Below are 22,651 nucleotides of genomic sequence, written 5' to 3' on the forward strand. Positions count from 1 at the left end.
TTTCATGGTATTTATAAATTTTAATTTGTAGTCATTTGTGTGTAAGGTTGTCAGAAGTATGTAGAACATGGCTCAATTGTAGACAACTATAAGATAAGTAAGTAGTGTTTCATGCAAATTTGTAATTTTTTATTTTATTATTTCACAGTGTATGGGTATTTTGCCTGCATGCATGTCTGTGTACCACATGTCTGATATGCCCATAGAGTCTAGAAGACAGTGTTGGATCTCTGCAAATTGGATTTACAAATGGTGAGGAGCTCCTAAGTGTGCATGGGGCATTGAACCCCAGCCTTCTGGAAGAGCATGCAGTGCTGTTAACTTCTGAGCTGTCTCTCCAGCCACTAAATATATATTTTATAAGCTCCTGTAAACACTTTTTACTCTGACATGCACATGAGAATATATCATGTATCAACACTACTAAAATAAATCTAAATGAAACTACCCACACCAAGAAATAGAACTTTGTAAATAGCTCAGAAATTATCCTTATCTTAGGCTGTGCCCCTTTCCAGTTAAAATGCCAACGAACTCTGGAAATAATCTTTTAAAAATTTTTTATTTCTTTGTATACCAGTTTTAATAATTCTATGAAAATTGCATAGAAGGTATTTGTGAACCCCTACTCCTCCTATAACTTCCCTGATCAAATCCCTATCTCCCCACCACCAAATTCATGTGCTCTTTTTAAAATAATCCATTGTTTTAATAACAGTAAATTTATACAGACTATATATTCATAAGGATTTGGTCACACTTTTGAGTGTGGGCAACCTATCTGGAATGAATATTAATCATAGTTTTATGATAATAATTTTCTTAAATATCTTTCTATAGTTAACCATCCATACTTGCATCCATAAACAATGCAATTAAATTTTGATTGGTCTTAGACTTCAGGAAAATAGAATTATATCTTTTGGATTCTATGTCTGTGATGGTTAGTTTTTTTTTGCCACAGTGACACAAGCTAGACTCATCTGAGAAGAGGGGACCTCAACTGAGAAAATATCTCCATCAGATCGGGTCTTAGGAAAGCCTGTGGGGTATTTTCATGATTAATAGTTAGTGTGAGAGGGTCTAGCCCACTGTGGTTGATGACACCTCTAGGTGGTCCTGGGTTCTATAAGAAAACAGGATGAGCAAGCCAAAAGGAGCAAGCCAGTAAGCAGCACTCTTCCGTGGTCTCTGAATCAGCTCCTGCCCTCAGGTTTTCTCCTTGATTGAGTTTCTCCCTTGGTTTTCCTCAGTGATGGACAGTCATAGGGACATGTATGCCAAATAAGCCCTTTGTTCCCTATGGTCATGGTCTTGACCACATCAACAGAAAGCAAACTGTGGTAATGCTTTTACATGTGTGTGTCTTTGTGTAGGTGTGTGCTTAGACTTTATAAATATTTATAAGTACAACAGAAGGTATGTACCAATCAAAGTATACTCTTGAATATTTTAAATTTTAGGATCAATTTAATTTTTTAATTTATTTATTTTTCCTTGTGGTGATTTGAAAGAAGCAGACTCATATGATATATTTTCTATGATATTCATCACCTTCTAGGTAAAAGCCACAAGAAAAGCACATCTGGATTTGAGTAAGTTGGGTTTATAAACTCACTATAGCAAGTTAACTTTCATAGCATAACGAACTGTATTTCAATCTCATTTTCCATTTTTTTGAATTTACACCCTGAGATTCTCCTAAGCTACTTTCCCTAACATAAACCAACATGCATACACACACACACACACACACACACACACACACACACACACACACATATGAGAGAGGCGGGGGAGGGAGGGAGGGAGGGAGGGAGAGGGAGAAGAGAAAGAAAAATGTTTTGCATAGTTAATTAGTTGTCAAGTAAACCTGGTTTTAAAATCCAATGTGATATTACCATTGAACCACTCTGAATTGGAGCTTTGCAGTTTTGAAAAGAAGTTCATATTAGTAACTCACAGATGAAATTTAAACCCTTTTTAATAAAAGGCTGTAATGTACATTAAGCACAGTTCAAGAAATGACATCTCTCATTTTTATTATTTACCATTATTTTTAAAATTATTAAGTTATGTCCCTAGCCTATGCTCTTATTACGAAATGGAGTAGGCATGCTGCATGGCCTTTAGCCAACAATAGCAAATGATATTCTGAAAAGGATTTTTGGACAAGGATTACATGTTACTAAGTTGGGTTTGATTCTATAAACACTAAAAGCTGATCTTACGGTTGTATAGTTTCCTTTGAGAATTTCATCTTATCTCTGTAATAAATAGTGTTGGTTAGTGTTTTATTTAAAACTGAATTCTGAATAATTTTCATCCATAGAAACAAATGTAATAGTAAGGATATGAAGTTTTTGCCTTAGTTGCCTACTGATATGATTTTATCTCTGAAAATCAGAAGAGTAGCAGCCTAAGTGATATCCTATCTGAATCATAAAAAATATTTGAATAATCATATGGTAAAAACATGTTTCAACCAATGCAGTTTCTTTGGTACTGTTCTGCAAATTATGTACTCACATAAATATAAAAATTGACATAGAAGTTTAAAATGTGTCAATTCAAGAAAGTAACCATTCTAAAATAGGATTGTGAATGCCTATAATTAGAGATGGTAGTGAAATTTGAGACGCTCCTTCCCTTACTTACCTGAAGGAAAGGTAGCAGGCAATATTGCTACATCAAGACAAAATAATGGGAAACACAACACATATAGATTGTATAAAGCAAGTGTTCCCAGTGAAAGGACCATTATAAATAACTATCTGAATTTCACCCAGTGATAGGCTCTGTTACTACTCAAACTTTGCTATTAGTTTTATTACTTCACTAGAGATCACAGGAAAACATAAAGCATTTGAAAATGTTTCTAACTTGAAAGATATAGGCAACAGAAAAAATAAAATCTCTTAGGAAAACATGGTATGCTTAGAACAGAGAAAAATAATATCAAATCTACAATTAGTATCCTTACTCAGAACACAGAACTAAGAAATCTTCCTAGATCTAAACAAGCTATTAAAACATGTTAGTAATTTTTTTTCAATCAGTACAAATAAGGGCATATAAAAATGAGGCAAACTGCCAAAGTACAGAATAAAATGAGGATAATCAGAAATAAAGATCAAAGAAGTTAGGAAATTATTAGCTTACATTAGGATGTGTGACATTGCAATAATGGTATTTTCTGAAAGAGAAAATATAATGTAGAAATGATTTCTCTGAAAGAGAAAAATGATCAAAGAAGCGATTGAAAGTTATTGTACAATTAAAAAAGTCTTTGTTACATTTCTATTGCTGTGAAAAGACACCATGACCAAATCAACTTATAAATAAAGCATTTAATTAGGGGCTCACAGATCCATGGGGTTAGAGTCCATGACTGTCATGGCCAGGATCAAAGCAGCCGGCATGCATGACACTGGAGCAGAAGATGAGAGCTTACAACAATGTGGCATTTGAGCAGTTGCTAAAATCTTACACCCTGGTTTGCAAGTTGGAGGCAGAGAGAGAGGGGGAACCAACTGGTAATGTCATGGGCTTTAAAATCTCAAAGGCCACCTGCAGAGATATACCTTCTAATCCTTCCTAAACAGTTCCATCAACTGAGAACCAACTATTCAAATATATGAGGCTATGGGGCCATTCTCATTCAAAAATAACACAAAAGTTATGAGTTTCTGAAAGGAAAAGAACCATTTAATGGAAGTTCTAACAAATCAAAAGGCTCTGAAAAATAGCTATTATATGTAGCTGGAGACCTTCTCTCCAGCCCCTGCCAAGCCCTGTTAGTCCGACAGCCCACTTATAATATAAACACACAGACACTTGTATCATTTAAACTGCTTGGCCATTAGCTCAGGCCTACCATTGTTTAGGTCTTACTCTTATATTCAGCCCATTCCTATTAATCTATACTTTGCCATGTGGCTGGAGGCTTACTGGTACCTTACATCTTCCTAGTCCTGGCAGCTGCTGGCAGTGTCCCCTCCTGCCTTCCTGTTCTCCCAATTCTCCTCTCTCTTACTCCACCTATACTTCATGCCTGGCTTCTGACCAATCAGTGTTTTATTTACCAATTAATCATCCACAGCAATTATAAACAATATTTTAGAAAATTGGATTAAAATAATGATCCTAAAAGCCATTAGAGGGAAGAAATTTGAGGGAAAACTAAAGTCATATCAAGAATAGGAAACAGAGCAAAGAGATTTCTTGGAATTAACATTTGATTATGATTTTTGTTACTGTTTCCTTCTCATTTGATAGCAGGAGCATCTCTTTTAGTAACTGCTAAATACCAAATAGCACATCTCTAATGGGAAATCTGATGGAACAAAACTCAGGCTCACAGTAGTGTGTCAGACATAAGAAAACCAAAACACAGGAAACAAGAAATGTATTGGCCTGGTCTGGAGATGTTAAAGATGGTGAAGAGGAGCATGGGGAGCTTAATGAGCAGGGAAGGATAGGGGGCAGTGATGTTGACTTTATCATGAAATAGTTGGGGTTTGTGGTGGGTTCTCCATCAGTGAGATGAGAAAGGAGTGTGCTGTATTGAAAACAACCATACAACAAAAATTTAAGAAAACCAAAGGAGACAAGACAGAGCTGGGTTTCAACCATTATCAAGGCCTAAAAACTGATGTTGAGGCCAGTAACTATCTGAAATAAATTTATAAAATACTTTATGGAAGCAAAATATTAAATGTTTTGGGGACGAATTCTTTTAAACCTTATATTATTTAAACCTTCAAACATTTAGAGATATTGAATTTTCAGATACATGTTTCTCAAATGATTTGCCATATTCTCAAATGATTATATCACATTTAAGAAAGTAGTATATCTAACTTGCAAGATAACTTATAAAGAATGGAAAGCATCAAGATTATAGGAACACTAGAATCCAGAGAGTTGGGAGCAAACACTGCCAGTCTGAAGCAGGAGGCTAGAGAGTAGTAGCAAAGGTATCTCCAAGTAAGATATTAAAAGGTTACTAAAAGGATGTTTATATATTGGGAACACATTTTTGCTTCTAGGGTACTAGTTGTAAATTAAGTCAAAAATAGTCACAAGGCAGTTTCTGGAAAATGAAATATTGTACAAGAAAGTCTAGGCCATGATCATCAATCTGTGACTCCGATGTGAATATAGTTTAATTGTATCAATAAAGCCATATTAATGAAGTTTTGTGGCAAATTTCATAAATGACCTTACAGGAGTCTGTTATTTTTTAATAATTGCTTTAATAATTAATTGAAACATAAAATGTCACCCAAGAAGTTTAGTTTAGAATTTATCCTATTCTAGCTCAATGTGGTGTCACAAACTTATAATTACCACACTTAGGACCTTGAAGTAGAAGAATGATAAGGATTCTAGGCCAGCTTGTGCTACAGGGCATGACTACCACAAATTATAGACAAACACACACACAAACACACACACACACACACACACACACACACACACACACACACACACACACACACGTGTTTTCCCTTGTGAGAAACCACACATTTTTGCCATAGAGAACAAATCACTAGGATCTTCTGGTCAATGTAGCTTAGGGTGATTTTATCTTTTTAAATAAATATTCATGCTCCATATCATTTCTACATAACAAACAGATTTCTCTGTGTCTGTCTTTGTTTAAGAGCATAGCAATTATCTTCTAGCTTAGTGTTAGTTTGTTATTTTTCCATATAATCAATAGAATTTCATTTAGAATAGTTTGTCTTTGTAATTTGATGAGATTGAATTGGAAATGCCAATCTCCATCAAAGAGTTCCTTTGCTGCAGCAAAGGAACTGTTAAAAGCATATGTAAATAGCAAGTACCATTTGCATATTTAAGCACCACAAAGCCAGGATATATAAACATAGGCTTTCTTTTCAATACCAATTTGCATAAAATTAGAGCCACCAACAATCTATTTATGTACAGAGTATAGAGCTGGTAATCCCAGGAAAATTCTGAGTGCTTATTCTTTGGTACCAGTGAAGAAATTAGTTAGAATACACACACTTGAATTTTTATGTTGATATACGGAAATATGTATTTTCATTACAGATAAACTAATTTTCTATTCTAGTATTAACACAAGAGACATAGACAAGAGAAAAACCTTTTCAACTCTAGAGACGTATCAGGTCACAGCTGTGAATTTGCACTGACTAGGGCTAAAAAGGTACATACAGCCAATTATTTTTCTATTGATACAAAACACAGCTCAAATCACAAAGAGAGTAAGAGAGTTTACTCTGAGTGAAAGAGGAAGCAGACCCAGACTCAGGTTGACCCAAATTACCTACTTCAATAAGGTAGTAGCTACATAAACTTTTTATAATCACAAAACAAAAGTCATTTACCAAGGTATTTATCAAGTACATTGGCAAGGACATCAGGTAGGAGGCTTATAGGAAAGCAGAGAAATCTTTCCTAGATACTTCAGATGCTATCTAATGACATTTTTAACTTGTAGGTTTATGATCTTCTAAGAAAATATTCTAAAAATTTTACTTGATAATTACAAGAATATTAGGTTAGATACAGGGAAAGGCAATAAATGGCTAAGAGGACTCAAAATAACTCAGATTATTTGGTTTGTTTGGGGACATTTGAACTCTAGTCACAAAGTCCTAATCATTCAATCCCTTCTGGTATCTTCTTCAACACAGACGTAGCAATTTTCTTGGGAACGTCATTTCACATTACCTACTTCATATGATTCCACAAACTTACTCCAGCAGTCTTTATCTCAGCAACTCAGGAAAAAACCCACAACTAGTTCAGTAATAAATATTTCTTTTCATTTACTATATATAATTTTTAAAATCATTTTGAAACTTAGAAAGGTTTGAAAATTATTTCCAAATGTGAATGATCTCATAAGATATATTTCTTCTGATATGACCCATGGATCATGTAAGATGAGACTGTGAGTATAGCCTATGATAGGTTACAATGAAGTGGAAGGACGGCCAAAATGGATGAAAGAAAACAGAGACTAGGATCAAGGGAGACAGCTTAGTCATTAAAGCACTTGCATTCAAACAAGAAGACCTAGGTTTGTATCACCAGAACCCATGTAAATTCTGGATTAGCATAGATGCTCACCTGTAATACCAGCCTCCAATGTGGGTGGTAGGAAACCCTGGAGGAGCCGGGCCATCTAATGTAATAGAAGAAGACTCCAGGATCAATTTGGACCCTCTACACCCTCTTGTACATGCACATACAAGTTTGCCAAAACACTTAAGGCCATGCTTGCACATGCTCACACACTGAAAATATATACATGTGAAAAAAAGAGAGAAAAAAATTCTGGGGGCATGAATAATTTTGTCTGTTTTGTGATTTTTATTTGTATTTCTATCTCAAAATAAAATTATAATATAGACTGTGGCAATATATATACATCACAAGGCACATGCAACTATACAAATCTATATCAAAGGGCAGTGACCAATTAATACCATCTGGACAGTTTTAGGGTAGCTGCAAATAAATATATTGTCGATCATCAAGAAACTTCTTAGTTATGTTATATTGTTCAGGTTCTTATTCTACCATCTCAACACACACCTTGCAAACATTCTCTGACTCCTACCTATTTCCTACATCTCAAAGATACCATTTGAATGAACTAAACCTATCTTTACTTGAAACACTTCTATGTTTATGCTGTGGGGGCTATCACATCCAGACCATGTGTGTGCAGTATGCAAGAACTGTACCACTGAGCCATTTCCCTACAACACCAGCAATGCATTCACATGTACAACAAGCAAACAAATTAATCCTAAACTAACCCCTTAATATACATTGTTGCTTCTTTCCATTCATAATTCAAATCGCACACATTCTTTCAAGTTCAGAGAAGTGTGATTTTTTTTCTTTAAAGCAGGCAAAGTGGGAAATGAAGCACTCTCCTGCCTCATTCACTGCCACCTTCAGTTATATAAGTTCCTGCACTTCCTATGGGAAACAAATATGTATTTGGTATGGGAAATAAATATGTATCTCACTCTGATAGCCTCCATAGCTATGGCAACTTGGGTTTTCAAAAACATCATGAGTCTTAAACACCCTGTCCTAATTGCTCTGTAAATACATTCACATCTTTCAGAATACATGTTGACAATAGAGGCTTAGAAAATAAGTCTATAATGTTCATAACAATGGATGACCAAGAATGCTGATTTTTTCTGCCTCTCTGAACTCAAATATCTAACAAAGTTTTAAATGTTGCTTTACTTGAGTATTGCTTGTGATTTCCAATCATCCTACACTACCTTTGATGTTTTCCTCTTACCCAAGAGTTTCACAGCACTCAAGAAGCAGAAGCAGAAGGATCTCTGTGAGTTCAAGACCAGCATGGTCTACATAGCAAAGTCAAGGACTGCCAGGGCTACATAGAAAGTCCATGTCTTAAAACAGCAGTGTCGCAGTTATGTCTTCTAATTGTTAATGAAATGTCTGGAAGCCTCAACCTCAGAGCAGACTGTTCATTCTTTCTCTTTGCTTGGAAAAGTGTCTCCCTTAAGGATCCCATATCTCCTGTATCCTTTTCTTTTGTTGGATCCTTCATATTTGTTTTGTCTGTTTCTCTGTGCAACACAGGCTGACCTGGAACTCACTCTGTAGACCAGGCTGGATCTGAATTCAGAGATCCACCTGCCTCTGCCTCTGGAGTACTGGGATTAAACACACACACCACTATTCTTGGTTTCATAACTCAAAATCTTATATGACCTTCTAGAAGCAAAAATAATTTATTGGAATGTGGTAATTTATATATAAAAACTAAAGAAGCTGCATGGCAAAAGTTTGTCTTAATATTTGGTGTTTCATCTAAATTTAAGTTTATTTTTAGCCTGATGGTACTATTCTGAATTGATATTTGTATAATTAAATAAAATTTAGGAAGATGGTTAATTGAAATATGTGATAACATAATTAATTTTTCATTGCAGTTCACAAAGTATCAAGTAGCACTTTAATTAAAGTAATATTTAATTTATATCTATGACAATTATATTTTCTATTGTAGCCATTTCTGTGGTGTTTCCACAGATGAAAAATATTGCATTAATATATTTTAAAAGATAATTGCATTTGAGTAGTTGTGTGGTAATAAATGAATAAGTACTATCCATATGCCTGGGATTTTTTAAAAAATCTGAACTTGGATTTTTTGCTAAATGTCCTAGAAATGTTGACTATTAGGATTTTAAAGTCCTCCTTACAGACATTTTCTTATGGAAATATGTACTTGCTCCTCACACCTGGCAGAATATCATCAAATATTTCTTCAGTCTCTACCCTAATGTGTTCTCCTAGGAGGAGTCAGGGCTGAAGATTAGAGCTCAAGTTCCAGGAACAATACAAAAGTCCCTGTTTCAACTCTTTACACATGCACATAGAAAGAAGGAGAACTGCTTGATATTATAGAAGTTCTGGTTTTGCTTTTGTTTCTACAGAAGAAAAGCTATGCATACCATCAAAACTGATAAAGGTTCAATTTGAACAAGAGAGATCTGTTAATTGGAAGAGGTGACAGTTCATCAACCAGCATGACCATCCAATTAAAATTAACTTATACCACTAACAAATGCTTTTCCTTTAATCAGATATTACTTGCCAAAAGTGAATCTCCCCAAAATTAGGCTTAGGGAAAGGTTTTTGTTTTTGTCATTCAGGAGAATGAAGGATAAGGAATCTGAAACATTGGACAAATGAGACATCTAGAGAAAAAGGACAAATCATCCAGAAAAAATGTCCCAAGAAGTAGATTAAATTGACCTATTGGTATATAAACATATACAATTTCATAAGTCTTCCTAAATGTTTGTTTCTGCTGTTTTCTACAGACACTTAACACAAATGGTCTTTATACAGTCCCAGTTCAATCAACAATTAAATCTGGCTTTAGAGTTGGAGAATGGCTCTCTCCTTCTCTAAACCCAAGCATGCTTGTTAAAAGAAAATGCAATATCTCTGTATCATGTCAGAAGAGCCATCTGATATAGGACAGAAGAAAACCAAAATTAAGGGACCATTCTATTGCCACTAATCTCAATTCTTTGGTTCTATTTTGATTCTTTAAAACTTTTTGTAAGATATGAATTTTATATCAAAATTCATGAGATATATATATTAAACTTTTGTTATGATATTAATGTCATATAGAGTACTAACTAATTCTAGAAAAAAATGGTTTCATCTAGATGCCTGTACATGTTTTCGTGTTTGAGTCTATATCAGTTTCCTGCAGGGAATCATGAATATGTCAACAGTGACTTTGAACTTTCCAAAAAGATGATGAGGCCCCCACAATGAGGATTCCACACAGTCAATAATAATACCATCAAGCTGAAAAACATCACCTAAAGATCAGCTTTGGCCTACAAACTTCTCTGGTCAGTTTCAAGATGGCTAGCTGAGATGATCCAGCCTCACAAACTATTCGAGCAAGGACTTGAAATAAGCCCTACACTTTTGCATTGTACAGAGACTGGACAACAAATGATACAACTACCTCTTCCAGGATTTGACAATTAACTCAACATTTTTCTTTTCAGGATCCCCCTAAAGATGCCAATGTCCCCAAGCAGGGAGTAATGGTAAGAACATGACACTCACATTCCCACGAGGCAGGGTGGGTGGTGTTTGGTCTTTCAATGGGTTTTGGATAATTGTCATTGTTTAGGATGGTTGGTTACAAGTTATTAATTGTTAATGGTCAGGAAAAAAGTTAAACAAAGGAAATTAGATTTAGGGTTCTTGTTTGAAAAAAAAGGAAGTAAAAGAAAAAGATGTTATAAATAAGAGGTAGATTATTGAATCTACTCTGAAAAGAAAAAAGAGAGGATATAGTTATATATAAAAAGGTAGATTATTGAACCTACTTTTAAAAGGCAACTACTAGTTTTAAATATTTTATATTGGATTGGATTTTTGTATATTATATACAAATTATGTATATTGCTATAGAGTTGAGATTGATTTATATAGATATGATAAGATAAAAAGGTAGATTATTGAATCTACTTTTAGAAAGCAACTGCTAATTTTATATATTTTACATTGGATTGGATTTTTGTATATCGTATACAAAGTAGGTATATTGATACAAATTTAAGACTGATATATTGTACATATATTTCTAATCTTATTCAAGATATTGTACCTATACAGTTCATTTAACAATCTAATGCAATTTGCTAATCCTTGAAAGTTATTATTACCAGCTATTGGGATATAAATAAATGAAAGTTAGTAGTCATTACAATTGAACTTGTAGTCATATTAATTATGTTTTCAAGATCAAGTAGAGATACATTGTAGATAGGCATGTAATTTTCAGACCTTTCAGAGATCTACAGTATATGGCATTCAAGATGTTTTAATAACAGATTTTTTTTCTATTTTTTTGTGACTATGAGACATGTCTACTCCTGGCAGCACCAATCTACTTCAGAGAAGACATGGGCACTGAAGAATCTCCACAAAGAGTTTACTTTCACTGTGGCAAAAGTTAGCTACTGGGGAAGAAAATGCCCTTAAATTGACTGCTGGCAGTATGCTGTCCAAAATATACAAGCAGGACACAAAAAAAGGTCTGCCGATCCTTGTCAAGACAAGTGTGGTTGCAGCTGTGGCAACAGGCATCCTCTGAGGCCAGGGCAATATGGTATCATTGCTGAAGTGGCTTTGCAATCTGAGAAAGATACAGTGCCCCTTCCTTCAATGGCAGCTGAACAGGCAGTGGTCTGGTAGCTTCTGGTGTGCATTGGAACCATAGCTGAAACAGTTATTCTTGGAGAAGTAACTAGGCTGATGCAGTCTGGCCTCTCAATAGTAGACTGGCATTTAATAAAGGAAGTGAAGCCACCCTTAAGCCAAGAAGAATGGGAAGCCGAATTCCAAAAATACCAGCAATTTCCAGAATTTAAAATACTGAAACATGACATGACATGGGCAGCATCCAACTTTATCTGGTATATGGAATACTCACATCAAATGTGTGATTGAGCTGTAGGCCTTGCATACCTCCTGCTTCACAAATGAGTCTGTCAGATCTGCTAAGCCTGTAGGTTGAAGATGATGCCCCAACATTGTGGAGAAACCTCGGGTAACTGTCCAGAAAGCTGGCTGATTCTGTCAACTCACATTTTTTAGAAGTCACTTGTTTGCACTTCCTGTTTGCTAGGTAATATTCTTTCCTTCTCAGGTCTCTGAGGGAGTTGAAGATTGGATACTTGTATTTAAAGTTTTTCTAATACCTCACTGGGAGGTATTAAGTGTGTAAGATTGAAAGACATTCTTTTGGTAATATAAATTAGGATAGAAAGTGAATTAGGTACATTTTGGACTTACCAAATTAGGATAGATAGTGGAATATTTTCTCTGAATTTGTCAAATGCAAATGGACTAGATATTGTTTAGGTATTTATTGCTTGTATATATGGTGTATAGTTATTGTACTAATTGTATATGGTTTTTCTTAATTAGTTATAAATTTATTTTTTATTAGACAAAAAAAGGGGAAATGTGAAATTTTACTTGTGCTCTAATAAATAAAGCTTGCACAGAGATCAGAAGAAAAAGCCAGCTACTATAAGTAAACACAAAAGTCATGCAATGTTAACACATGCATTTAATCCTATCTCTTGGGAAGAAGGGATCTGTCTGGATCTCTGTGATTTCAAGGCCATACTGGGAACAGAAACAGGTGTGGTGGCACATGTCTTAAATTAAAACACTAGTTAACCACAGAGGTCTGGAGGTCTATATGGACAGACAGAAAGTGACAGAGCTGGGCAGGAAGAGGAAGTGTAGCTGAACAGAGAGAGAAAATCAGATGGCAGAACAGCAAGGCATAGAGGCATTGGTAGATAGGAAGTCTCCTTTTGGAAGCTTTGGAGTTGGTGAGGTGAGGTTAGTGTGTGGCTGCTCCTATTCCTCTGATCTCTCTCAGGTTTTCACCCCTATATCTTTCTCCATGTTTTCTATTAATAAGACCCTTTAGAAATTTGTGTATACCCACACACATGTACAAATACAAACACGTAAACACACATACACACAAAGAAAAAGAAAAAGAAATGTAAAAAAAAATGAACAAATTATTAATCCTGACCCCCCCCAAACTTCCAAGAGCAGGGAAAACCCCAGAGAATCTGTCAGGAAGAGGGGTACTGACCTTTCCCAACTTTTGACAGTGGTTAAACTCAGGCACCTATTATTTTTTCAGAAAAGGTGTCATATGCCTTATAATGTATATTTTTTTGTTTCTAAAAGTTGACTACTTGGCTGTACATGGATTTGTCAGTGTAGATAAAGAGACAGAGTCCCTGAGTCTGCAGCTTGCTAATGCAGGAAACTGGGGTCTTTGTGGTGATGCAGAGCCATGGAAAGGCACTTGACATTTGTACTTGGGCCTCAGAGGACAGTTTTCCCTCTCACTGACTACCATACAATTTCTAGGAGACCTCTGCATTATAACTTCAGAGGAGGAAGAGAGCAGATGGCAAAGAAAGAAGCAGCTAAGAAAAAAGAAAATGGGATGGGCAGTGTCAGCTCTATTTAGCTAAATCCCAAAGCCTGAGCTCTGTGTATCTTGGGACCCTGAATTAAATACCTTATTCACAGCTTCCTTAACCATGAAATGGGGATAACACCAATGGCATAGGACAAGCATACCATCAGGTTTCATTGAGTTACTTGCAGAGTTTGACATCCTTTTACTTCAACTTTACAAACCAGTGTACCAGTATCTACAGTTTACTTCCCCTGAAGAGCATAATCTCAGCACTAGGACAGTGCTTCCACAGCCTTTGTCAGCATGGAAGGCTCTGACTTCTGAATTATTGTAAATAGCCCTATCAGGCTGCCTTTAACAATCCAGTGCATCTCATACTCAGCTCTGAACAGGATGTCTCCATCAAGTCCTTCCCCTCAGGGCGCAGGAAACCCCAGAGAAGAGGAGACAGAAAGAGTGTAAGAGCAAGAGGGGATGGATGACTATGGTGATACTTTATTTGTACTGAAATGTGATTTTATTTGTTTGTTAATAAAGTTGCCTTGGCATCAGAACAAGTTATAGCAGAAGCTGGGCAGTGGTGGTTGCACGCCTTTAATCCCAGAACTTGGAAGGCAGAGCTAGGCAGGATCTCTGTGTGTTCAAGGATACAGACAGCATAGCAACAAACACCTTTAATCTCAATACCAACCATAGAAGACCTGGAAGTCTGTACAGACTGGCAGTGACAAGGAGGTCATGTGGCTGGGTTTACAACCAATGAGAAGGCAGAACAGAAAGTCTATATAAAAGACAGGACCCAGGAAGTAGGCCTCTTGGGGAGAGGAAAGACAGCAGCAGCAGTGAAGGGTAAGGTTTTAACTCTCAGCTATTGCTCTGATCTCTTGGCTTTTAACTCTGCAATTGGCTCTGTGTTTCTTATTTAACAAACCAGTTACATGTACAGATGACACCTCTAAATCAACTGAGCAAAGCTCCTATGAACTCTCAGAGACTGTAGCAGCAAGCAAAGAGCCTGCATGGGTCTGCAACAGTCCTCTGCATATATATTATTGCTTCCAGTTTAGTGCTTTTTATGGGATTCCTCAGTGTGTGAACAAGTCTCTGATTCTTGTGCCTTCTCTTGGGCTCTTTTCCTCCTGTTTATTTTTGTGAAAGGTAACATTACATTCAAAGTTTACTATGCTTGAGAGACAAAAAAGCAAAAAATGCCTAGAACATGCAAGCCCCTAGCTTGTACAAGCTGTGCCCTAGCAGCTCACCCTCTACCCCCATTTTTCCAAGACATTGAAGACTGTTCTTAAATTGACTGATCCTGTAAAATCTGCTGTTCTAATGAGACAATAGTTCATAGAACTATTATTTCTGTTTTTGTAATCAAACTTGCTTAATCTGCTCAATGACTGGGACAACTGCAAGACAAATATGTTAAAATTAGACCATGAATACACAAAGACAGAATACATGTAATCTTGTGGTTTTGGCTTTATAAGCCTTGGATTAATATGACCAGGGGCTGCATCTTAGGAGCGATCTCAGTTGCAGTCTTGGTGTCATGAGCATCTGGCACCAGCATATATTTAATAAAGCCTCTTCTTATTGAAATTTTATCATGGTCACAGTGAATCTCTGAGTGACCCCAGACCCATGACATTTTGTTCAATTCTAACAGAGATCGATCAGCCTGCTTCTGCCTCTCAAGTGCTGTGATTAAATGTGTATACCACAACAGCTTGGCTATAGTTTATTTTATTATTATCCCTTAGAAGCATGTATGGTTTCATACACACACACACACAGACACACACACACACAACCTTTATTGATTATTTGGGAATTTCACATCATGTACCACAATTCTGCTCATTTCCCAGTCCTTCCATATCCTCCCTTCACCCTTGCAGCATCCCTCCCCCAAAAGAAAATTAAAAAAAAATAACAAACTATATCAACCAAGCAAAAAAAAACAAACAAAAAACCTACTTCACTCCTCTGTCTCTCTCACCTCTTCAACACCTCTTCATTCATTTTAGTGGCACTGGGATCCTCAGTGTGTCATGCAGTATACCCTTTTGTTCAATCAGCCCCACATGAAAATGTAAATTGCATTGGGTGAGCCTCACCCTGGGAAAACCACCTGCATGATCATGGTGTCTATCAAAAACAAAGAAGACAGCTTATGCTGGAGAAGATGTGGAGCAAGGGGAACTGTCCTCCACTGCTGGTGGGAATGCAAGCTTGTACAACCACTTTGGAAATGAATATGGCATTTCCTTAGAAAATTAGGAATCCATCTCCCCCAAGACCCAGCTGTAGCACTCTTGGGCATATACCCAAGGAATGCTCAATCATACCACAAGGGCATTTGCTCAGCTATGTTCATATCAGCATTGTTTATAATAGCCAGAACGTGGAAACAACCTAGATGCCCTTCAACTGAAGAATGGATAAAGAAAATATGGTACATATACACAATGGAGTACTACTCAGCAGAGAAAAACAATGACATCATGAGGTTTGCAGGCAAATGGATGGATCTAGAAAAAATCATCCTGAGTGAGGTAACCCAGACTCAGAAGGACAAACATGGTATGTACTCACTCACAGTAGGATACTAGATGTAAAACAAAGATGACTAAACTGCTACACAACTCCAGGGAGGCTACCTAGAAAATGGGACCCTAGGAAAGACACAGGGATCACCCAATGACAGAGAAATGGATGAGATCTACATGAACAACCTGGACGATAGTGGGAGTAATGAAGGGCAAGGTTTGAGGGAAAGAAAGCTTAGGGGAGCAGGAGGTCCCAGCCAGATCAAGAACAGAAAGTGAGAACAGGAATAGGCAGAGTGCTGGAGAGGTGCCCAGAAATCCACAATGATACATCCTCTGTAGACTGCTGGCAATGGTCGAGAGAAAGCCTGATCTGACCTAGTCTGGTGATCAGATGGCCAAATACTCTACCAGTGGAGCTGGAACTCTCATCCAATAACTGATGGAAGTGTGGATGCAGAGATCCTCAGCCAGGCCCCAGGTGGAGCTCCAGGGGTCCAATTGTTGAGAAAGAGGAGGGACTGTAAGAGTGTGAATTGTTGAGACCAAGATTGGAAAAGCACAGGGACAAATAGCCAAATGAATGGAAGCACATAAATTATGAACCAAAGGCTGTGGAGCCCCCAGCTGGATCAGGCCCTCTAGATAAGTGAGACAATTGAATAACTTGAATTGTTTGGGAGGCACCCAGGCTGTGGGACCCGGACCTGTCTTTAGTGTATGAGCTGGCTGTTTGGAACCTTGGGCTTACATAGGGACACATTGCTCAGCCTGGAAGGAGGGGACTAGACCTGCCAGTACTGAATCCACCAGGTTTAAATGAATCCCCAGGGGAGTCTTGGACCTGGAGGAGATGGGAATGGAGGGGAGGAGCTGGGGGGAAGGTGGGGGCGGGAACGGGAGGGGGGATGACAGGGGAACCCATGGCTGATGTGTAAAATTAAAACACAAATATAATAAATAACAGAAAAACTATAGATCTTGATCTAATTCAGACATAGAAATAATTATTTTTCCTTATGTAATGTGGGTAGTTGGACTTGTCAGAAAGATTTGTTATTTATTATATTAATGTTCTTCCTCTTTAATATATTTTTGATTTTCACAATAAATGATAATTCAGAAAGAAACAAAAGAAAATGTAAACTGCAATGAGTCACTGGTCTGGTTCAAGGCCTCTGGTGTCTGGTACACCATCATCACTGCACCCTCACTGAAACTCCTCTCTGATGTCCCACGGCAGCCCCTAGTCCTGGAGACCCTACATAACCAGTCCCTTCACATGCTCCAGCAGGTTCTCGATGGGGTAGATGTGAGGGTGGGCCAATCCAAGCCCCTGGATATGGACCTGGGTGGTAGTTGAGCTGGTCAGTCCTGGATACTGGGACTGGCCCCCTCAGGTGAGGGTGGGAACCAGCTCTCCCATGCTCATGGCATCAGGGCCAGCACTCTCATGCCTGTGTTGAGGGGTGGAACCAACTCTCCTAACTACAGTGGGCCAGCTCTCCATGCAATAGTCATAGGGACCAGCTCTCCTGTGAGGGTCAGGGTTAGCACTCTTGCTGTAGTGTCTAGTGAGGGGCAGGACCAGCTTTCCTAGGGCCAACAAAGGGCAGGGCTGGTTCAGTACTGCCCTTGGATTCCATCATGCATGCCACCCTATGGTAACATGGGCCACAGATGTCAACACAGGCCCCCAATACAGCAGGCCACAGATCCAGAGGTGGCCCTCCAGAGCATCTTGTGCCCAGATGTCACCATGTCCCCTGTGGCAGCTCAGGTCTCTCAGATCAGTTCACCCCCAGCAGTAAGTAGCATGGCTCTCAGACAACAACATGGTCTGAGGTGGCTAACCAGACCCTGGGCATCTGCATGGCCCTTGGTGGCAACAGTGGCCATGGACATCAACTCAGACCCTGGCTGCTGTAGGGCCATGGACCCAGAGATGGCCCTAGACTTCAGCATGTGCTCTGAGGTACCATGGCCCCAGGTGATGGCACAGGCCAACCACCACAGCAACAGAATGGCTGTGGGACATCAATAGTCTCAGGTGGCAGACCAGACCTCAGGCATTTACATGGACCTTGGTGGTGATAGGAGCAATAGACATCAACTCAGACCCTGGATGCCATAGGGAAATGGACCCAGACATGGCTCTTGGCAGCTACTTAGGCCCAAATGACACCTAGGTCCTAGGTAACACAGGCTACTCAGATCAGCATGGCTCTGGAGGCTTGGACACCAACAAGTCCATAGGTTGTGCCACAGACCCTGGGCATGGACTTTAACGCAGACCCTAGCTGTAGTAGCACATGGACCCAGACATGGTCCTTTCCTGCATCACAGCCTAGATGTCACCAAGGCCCCAGGTGGCAGCATAAGACACTCAAATCAGCATGACCCCAGAGGCAGCATGATACAGGGACACCAACACGGCACCAGGAGACAGCCCAGACCCCAGGCATATGCATGGCTTTCAATGGTAGCAGGAGACATGGACATCAACTCACAGACCCTGGCTCCAATAAGGCCATGGACACAGACATTGCCCTTTGCAGCAGCCCGGACCCGGGTGTCACCATATCCCTGGGTGACAAGCAGGCCATCCACCTCAGCTGGCTCCTCACCACCTTTGCTTCTTCTGTTCCACATCTTTCCTCAGCTCATGAACCATTCTGCCTCTCTTTTTCTCCCATTTCTCTACCACACATTTGCTCCTCATAATGGCACCTGCCCCCTGTCAATGCCTTTAGCCAGCCCAGGCACTTGAGGACCCACGCTAGCCTGTGGGTGGCTTCTACCCACCTGAGCTGTTTTCTAGTAAGAGAAAGAAAGGTATATCTGTCCAGATGGGAGGGTAAGTGGGGAGGAACTGGGAGGAATAGAGGGGAGGGAAACAATAATCAGGACATATTATGTGACAAAAAAAATCTATTTTCATTGAAAGAAAAAAGAAAGATTTGGTATGACCCCCCTAAATAAAAAGTAATCATCACTATCAATATTTTCTGTGCACAACTTCTCCTTAGACTGCCCATTTGCAGGGTTACTACTGAATTCCTTGTTCAAAGGATCAAGTGAGCCTGAATCAAGAAAGCTTAACTGATCCACTGTTTCACAATTACCATGTACAGGGAACAGTCATCTATGCAAGCAAAAGTCATGACTTAGAAATGTCACCCCTCAAAAAAGAACTTGTCATTTTGATAAATGGCATTTCCTAAAGAGTATAAATCTATATCCTATAAAACCCCAGAAAGCATATGAAATTAAATAACTTGGAAATTCATGTTTTTATTGTTAACATTAGTGCTGAATTTTAGTAAAGCTGGACATTGAGTATGGGATACCAATTTGCCCTCTTGTTCCTAAACAAAGACTACACTCTATGGAGAGTTGTCCCTATCTGTAATGAGAAGGATCTTTTCAATACAAGGAGGTATGTTCTGTAATATTACAGACCTCTCACTCTTCCTCTCTTTGGCTCTCTGATTGACGAACCATGCCTAAAATCAAAGGAGAACAGGATTGGATTTAGCATTGGCTTCCACCCCAGAGCCAGGAGATAAAAATCACTTTCAGCCACATAACACTGACTTTCTATTCAGCTCACAGAAGCAAACACCAGCTGTGTGTCAGCTTCTGCAATAGGCCATGATTCTGTCTTTTCCCAGCAGTATAAACACTTCAGTGGGTTCTTTTTTTATTGGATGGAATGAATGCTTAGCTTATGACTTGTTCCAGGTCCTTGATGTTAACACAGTATGGTAACTGGGTAAAGGAAAGTCTTCATTCTGACACTGGACCATCAGCTGTAGAATACCCTCCTCACTAGTGATATGTCCCTCCTGTTTGGGTAGAGATTGTAGATGACAAAATGTTAGCACATTTTAAAGGCCTATGGAGGTAGCAGCTTTCTGTTTGTAAAAGTAAACTTCAGTATGAAATAATCAACAGAAACAAGCATGGGAGATTTTTAGGAAGAAAATAGCCTTCAACGGTGCCAATGGGACTGTTGGTGCTTGAAATTTCAGGAGAGCAAACAGGTAGTAGGCAGAGAAGATCTGGACAGAGTTTTGACATTGCAGCCTCCACAGTTTGTGAAAGTTGACTAACTTACCCTAAATGACATACAGAACACTGACAGCTTTGCCATCTCCAGGAGTTCAGCAGTAGGGGTAATTTCTACCCATGGTAAATCTGAACAATGTATTCTTTCATGTTATACAAAGTTCTCCAGGATCAGGATGAAGAATACTATCTCTGCTTCAGCTACATTTCCAGACCCTGTCCAGCACAGAGGACACGCCAGGCACTGATGCATCACCAGGACATCTAAAGCCCATCTTTCTTCAAAAGGCAAAGAGTAATATGGTCTGCAACTGTGTGGGGAAAGTAGTCATAAATGAACTCTTCCTAAATATTGTCTAGATATAGAAATACAGTCACAGCTACCTATTAGATGTCACCATTCTCTCAGGCTTCTATTGAATGAGGGTCCATTGTATTGGGAAGTTCTCAAACTGCACATTTGTGACTCCATGTACTTTCTCTCCCTGCCTATAATGTGAATGTATAGTCTAAAGAAGACCAACCAAAGGACCAGAAGCCCTACTACCATCCTGATGCCTCCATGAACTCAAATAAAGCCCCAGTGGCTGACTCATATGGGCTCACATTAAGTCAGAGTTTCCTGTGTTTGATTCCTAAAGCCTATCTACTACAATGTAAGAGGAAAAGGGAAATTAAAAGTGAGGCTTTGGAAAAGTCACACTGAAGAGTGTGCAAACAGGAGACTATGAGTGTTTTCTCTTGTGTCCTATATCCATGCACTCTCTACAGCTGCAGTGTATCAGCCTCTCTAGAGCTGCAGAGCTGCAGTACATCACCCTCTAGAGATGCAGTCCATCAGCCTCTCTAGAGCTGCAATGCTTCAGCCTCTCTAGAGCTACAGTGCATCAGTCTCTAGAGCTGCAATGCTTCAGCATCTCTACAGCTGTAGTGCATTAGCTTCTCTAGAGCTGCAGTGTATCAGCCTCTCTAGAGCTGCAATGCATCAGCCTCTCTAGAGCTTCATTGCATAAGCCTCTCTAGCAAAAGATAACGAGGCTACAATCTACAACCCTAGAGAAGTCAGGTAAAGAGGAGGACCCTAAGATGGACATGCATGGATCACCCCAGGAAGGGAAAATGGATACAATCTCCTGGGTAAACTGGGAATGGGGTAGAAGGGAGGGGATGGGGGGGTGGGAACATGAGAGATCTGGATGGCCAAGTTGGAGTAGGGATGGAAATGGTGAGCAATGAAAGAGAAAACTTGACAGAGAGAACCATTATGGAGTTAGAGAGAAACCTGGCGCTAGGGAAATCCCCAAGAACCTACAAGGATAACCCCAGAAAAGACTCCTAGCAATGGTGGAGAGGGTGCCTTAACTAGCCTTCTCCTGGTGTCAGAAGGGTGACTACCTTAATTGTCATCATAGAACCTCCAGTGACTGAGGGAAGCAGATGCAGAGATCCACAGCCAGGCACTTGGCCGAGCTCCTGGAGTTCAGTTGAAGAGAGGGATGAGGGATTATATGAGCAAGGGGCATTAAGACCATGATGGGAAAAAACACAGATACAGGTGACCCAAGTTAGTGGGAGCTTACAGACTCTGGACTGACAGCTGGGGAATCTGCATGGGACCAAATTAGGTAAGCCCTCAGAATGTGGGTGACTACTGTGTGGCTTGGTCTGTTTGTTGGGTCTCTGACAGTGGGACCAGGACTAATCCTGGGACATGAACTGGCTTTTTAGAGTTCATTCCCTATGCTGGAATGCCTTGATCAGCTTTGATGCAGGGGGGAGGGACTTGGTCCTGCCCCAACTGGATGTACCAGGCTTTGTTGACTCACAATGGAGGCCTTACACCTATAAGGAGTGGATGTGGGAGTGGGTGGGGGAGGTGGTGGTGACAGCAGGAGATGGGGAGGGAGAGGAAACTGTGGTTGGTATGTAAAACCTAAAAAATCTTAAATGAAAAAAATGTGCCTTTATGACAAGGCTTCACAAGACCCGAGGAAGGCTGTAGATTGACTTTTCTATGGCTTTGCTTGGATTTACTGACCTTCACTTTGACTTCAGTCACATTCAAAGCTCATGAAAGTTCTTTCCTGTGGAAAGAAAACCATGAATGTTTAGCATGCAGGGTTTTACATGAAATGCAAAGTGATAAATGATTTCTATACTTTTTTAATATTGCTATCCTCGCTCACACCCCTATTTAACTTTCCTTCTCAGAATTAGTCTTCCTTTTGAAGTGGTTTCAACTCTTAACAAACGTTTCTAAACCAAAGAGATGAATAATTTTAACGCACTATTAAAAATTGAAAATAAATGCCAAAGTGTACACTGAGCAAATTATACTAATTTAAAGAACAGCACCAGGGGAAGGGAAAGGGAAACCGAAAGGAGTTGATGGATAGATACACAGTTCCTGAAAAGATGACAAATCTACCTGTGAGGAGGAAACCCTACAAAGTGTAAATCCTTA

The sequence above is a fragment of the Onychomys torridus genome, chromosome X (genome assembly GCF_903995425.1).
Source record: "Onychomys torridus chromosome X, mOncTor1.1, whole genome shotgun sequence".
Lineage (NCBI taxonomy): Eukaryota > Metazoa > Chordata > Mammalia > Rodentia > Cricetidae > Onychomys > Onychomys torridus.